Below are 4737 nucleotides of genomic sequence, written 5' to 3' on the forward strand. Positions count from 1 at the left end.
ATCGGTCTGATAGCTTTTCGCCTTCACCGTCCCCCTCACCCGAACGACGCTCGACTCACAGTCGGCGTCACCATCGGTCTCCTTAACCAGATGGGGGTATGTGACCTCATTTGGGTCTACATACCGTTTCAGACGACCCACGTAAAATACGGGGTGCGTCTTCATATACGGGGGAAGGGTGAGCCTATAATTTAGGTCTCCAACCTCTTCAACCACCGTAAAGGGCCCAATGAAACGCGGCAACAACTTCGTAGTACCTCCAGGTAGTACAGAAATTGCATTTTTAGGTAGGGTAGCAGTACTTAATAGTACTTTTTCACCCACTCTAAAGCGTTCATTATTTTTGCGACCATTTCGGTCCGCATATTCTTTTTGCTTGTCCTGTGCGCTTGCCATTGCGTCACGGACTTTACGTGTGATGGCTAATCGCTCATCCACAAAGCGTTGAGCCTCGCTCACGCTTTTAGCATCAAACTCGCCTATGATACCGCCAAGAGGTCGGTCATAAGGCGTAGTTTTATTGACCACTGCTAAACTGGCAGGGTCACTAGGGCAAGTTTCTGTCTTTGAGATGATACCCTCATGGGTCATCGTCATATTGACGAAACTATGTCCCTCTTTCGCACCGAGCATAGTGAGGGGCCCTCCCCCACTAAGACTCGGGCTGCGCACAAACGAGACTGGCGTCCGAGGATGGCGCAGTCCGTTAATATAAAACGGTGTCTCACCCGTACTGGCGTGGACACTGTTATTTATAGCGAACTCCACAAAGGGCAATTGCTTGCTCCACTCTTTGGGAGTTGCTATAGTGCGTAAGACATCCGCCACGACCCGATTGGCACGTTCTGTTTGGCCATCGGTCTGGGGATGATCTGCGGTCGACATGTGGAGCTTGCTACCAAGCAGCTCAAACACATGTCGCCAAAAACCAGACGTAAAACGAGGATCCCGGTCCGATACTATGGACTCGGGCATCCCGTGTAGTCGGTAAACATGATCCAGGAACAAGAGAGCTGCCTCCTTGCCTGTGATCGATGTCTTACATGGTGCTAAATGCACCATCTTGCTCAGTCTGTCTATAAAGACGACTAGCCCTGTCTGACCCTTATGATCGGGCGGCATGCCAAACATGAAGTCCAGACTTACCGACTTCCAACATTTGGTTGGAATCGGTAGCGGCTTCAGTGGCGCACTGCTGGACGGTGCAGGCTTAATGCGCTGACACTGTTCGCAAGAGCATTTCTAGTTGGCCACCCATCTATATAGGTGTGGCCACAAAACTTCCTCTGACACTCGTAAGAATGTCTTTTCACGGCCCAGATGCCCACTAGATCGCGCATCATGGAGCTCGTGAAGGATCATCAGCTTGAGATCTGTGTCATGAGGCACATAGATTCCCAAGGAATTACAAGGTGAGAGCTGATACCAAAACAGGCCATCGCTGTAGCTAAAGCGAGTTAGCTTAGCTTTCAGGTGCGACGGAAGAGTTACCTTTCGTCCATTAATGTGATCCAACAGCAGGCGATAATGGTCGTCCTGACTGTAGCTCTCTTTTTTCCGAGGCTTATGAGCTCGTCACGTGGTCGTTGCCAACGTTGGCGGCTGAAACTGCCTTTAGCACCAGACAAACTTTCCTGGTGTCTTACCTCGAAGTCTGGTCTGCGCGATAAAGTTTCAGTCAAGACATTCGACTTACCCGTCTTGTATTCAACTTTATAATTAGATTCAGAGAAGATAAAAAACCATCTTGTCGTTCTAAACGAGAGGTGCTGTGATTTTTTTGCGGTCCGCAGTGATGCGTAATCCGTATAAACCACAAATGGTTTGGTGCCCAATAGGTGCACACGAAACTTGACAAGAGCATACTTTATTGAAAGTAGCAATTTGTCATGCACGGAAATTCAGTTTCGCTGGTTTTAAAAGCCAAGACTGATAAGAGATGACGCGGTCAAAGCTGTCGTCATCCTTCTGCATGAGCGCGCTGCCGATTACAAAATTACTTGCATCGCAGGCGACGCTGAAGGGCTTATCCTTGTCTGGCAATGCCAAGACCAATGAGCCCAGGCGGGACATGTTCGTGATAGCAAATCGCTTCACTGCAGCTCGACTTTTTGTGTGCGTAAAGCCACAGGTGGATGGCGCGTGGTTCATGCTTATAATAAGCTGAACACGGCGACCATACCCAGGCAAACGGCCTTCTCGCAAAAAGATGTTATATGGAACTCCATGCGAAAGTCAACTATCTTTTCCGCGTTGGATTTGAAGAATGGCTACTATCAGGCACTTATGAGAGAGTCCGACGTAGCCAAAACGGCAGTAAGCACTCCAAGCTGTACGCTTTAGTAGTGGCTTCTGATGCCCCAAGGTTTGGAAAACGCACCAGCACCATTCAACAGAGTGGTGTTTCACGTGATGCGTCAGCACCGTACCTACGCGCCCCATTACTTTGACGATGTATTCGTGCGTAGCAGGGTCGAGGATAAGCTGAGCACAATAGAGTCGCACAAGCGTCATATAGACGCTGTGTTGCAGACTTTGAAAGATGCCCAATTGTACGTCAACTTGCAAAAGTGCGTTATAGGGTCCCTTAGATACCTGTGCTGAATTCCATCGTGAGGTACACATGGTGTAATAGCAGACCCGTTTTTTAAGATCTCATCGATATAATCGACTTGTTCTTTCGGCAACGGCCATTGCCTGGTCACACAATACTTGGTTCCAGGTACGAGGACTATTTCGTGCCCGATGCATTAAGTTCTCTTCTGAAATTGGAGTGACTATTTCGTGGTTCATTCCTTCCTTTAATTCGGCAAGGAACAGATCCCACGACACCTCCGGGAGTTTTACTATCTCCTCGGCAAATTTGAAGACTTGCCGGAGCACCTCAACTGAGGATGCCTCCGCAATTTCGTCTTTGACGGCCTCGAACACCTCGTTCGAAGGCCCGTCCACTTTGACAGGAACTGATCCAAAGGTCACTCGTTTAGACGTGCCTTGGATCGTCCTATCTGTCAGTTTTCGTTCTTCGAGTCACCACAACCTTTTTCTGGGAAGCGGGTGACGTTCCTCTCCTGGCTAACGCGCTCCTTCCAACCGCACCATTTAGACACTGTGCCGGTTCATGCAACGCATGACTTCCTGTCAGCTCGCCGTCTACTACTACAGGCTGTCGGCTCTGTGCAGGACTATGGGACACATAACTTCCCGTCATCGTTCTTTTCACTACCCCAGTCTCCGCGAGCTGGGTAAGAATTGGTGACGTTTGACATCCCGTCAACGCACACTCAACTGTGATCTACACGAAATCAGTTGCATAAGCCTTTTACAGGAGTACAGTTTATCCGGTGTCCTGCGTAGAGTTCGCAACTATACGTGTACGCTAGTCTATCCATGGTTGGCGTTTTGCCATATATGGCATGCCTAGGATGAGGTCATACGCACTTTCCATACCTAGCACTATGAACTTCTCATTACAAGAAAAGTCACTAAAGCTGAAGGCGAAATCTACTGAACTCCCTCAGGCTTAACGAGCGCGCCGTTTGCTAAACGAACGGTCGCTTCTTCTCGGTTGCCATCCTGGCAAAGCGCTTCAAACATCGCCGGTCTCTCTCCTAAAGCCGCGAGTTTCACAAAATTTTGTGATGCACCCAAATCCACTAAGAGGGTCATCACCTGGCCATACCCTCTACATGAGCGCTATAGACCAGCAGGGATAAGGTCCGAAATTTCGAGACCCCAGAGACAATGCTACTCAATTGTTCCACAGCTCTGAACTTAGGAAGAGCTTCAGAGTCCGCGTCAGTAGGGCATCGCGCCCCTACTGCGCTCCTGCATTTCCCGACCACTCAGTGGTTGATGCAGAACTCATGCGTCTCGCACGCTGGTTCTTGCCACCGCCCTTTCGGAAAGGAGTAATCTTTCTGGGCATCTTTGCTCCAGTAGGGACCCTGTCATAGTAGCGAGCCATCATGTGGCCGCGCTTGCCGCATTTAAAACAGACTACGTCTACATTGCCCAGCTCCATGGAGTGGCATCTAACCTCTCGGCCGACGGCTTATACCAAGCTGTCGCCGAGGCACTGTTAAAGGATTGTTCTTCAACTAAGGCAGTTTGGAATGTCTCTTCCACCGTTGACGGCCTTTTTCTGAAACGGGCCTGTCGCCATGGACCATGCCGTAGTCCGTTCATAAACCTGGTCACCTTAATGAGCTCCGGAATCGGACCTACGGTTATGGACGCCGACAGTGAGCGCATCTCTTGCACATACTCTTGCAGTGATCGCTTCGCCTGTCGCGCCCCAAAGAAGCGCGCTTGAAGCAACACTTCGATGGTCGGCGGCTGGTACATGGCGCGAATCTTTTCCTTAAAGATCGCCCATGAAGGAAACGCTTTTCTGTCCGCCATAAGCGCCGAGTAAGCCCACTCCGAGGCCTTACCGCGCAGATGCGACATGGCGTACGACACCATCCGGCTGTCGTCCTCGATGAGCTGGGCGACACCACATTGCTCCACGGCTAAAAGCCAGTGGACAATCGTGTGCGCCGCAGTTCCATCGAACTTGGGCGGGTCCATCCGAATGGGCCTCGGCTGATGCGGCCGGGCAGAGAGCATCTCAACAGTCCTGTTGAGAGCCTCGCTCCGAGCCTGCTCATGCCTCAGCTCATCCTGAGTCTGAGTGACGGACTCCGCCGCAGCATGGCTCTGTGCCTCGGACGCGGCCCTCCGCTGTCCGAGCAC

Source organism: Bremia lactucae, linkage group LG10 (genome assembly GCF_004359215.1).
Source record: "Bremia lactucae strain SF5 linkage group LG10, whole genome shotgun sequence".
Classification (NCBI taxonomy): domain Eukaryota; phylum Oomycota; class Peronosporomycetes; order Peronosporales; family Peronosporaceae; genus Bremia; species Bremia lactucae.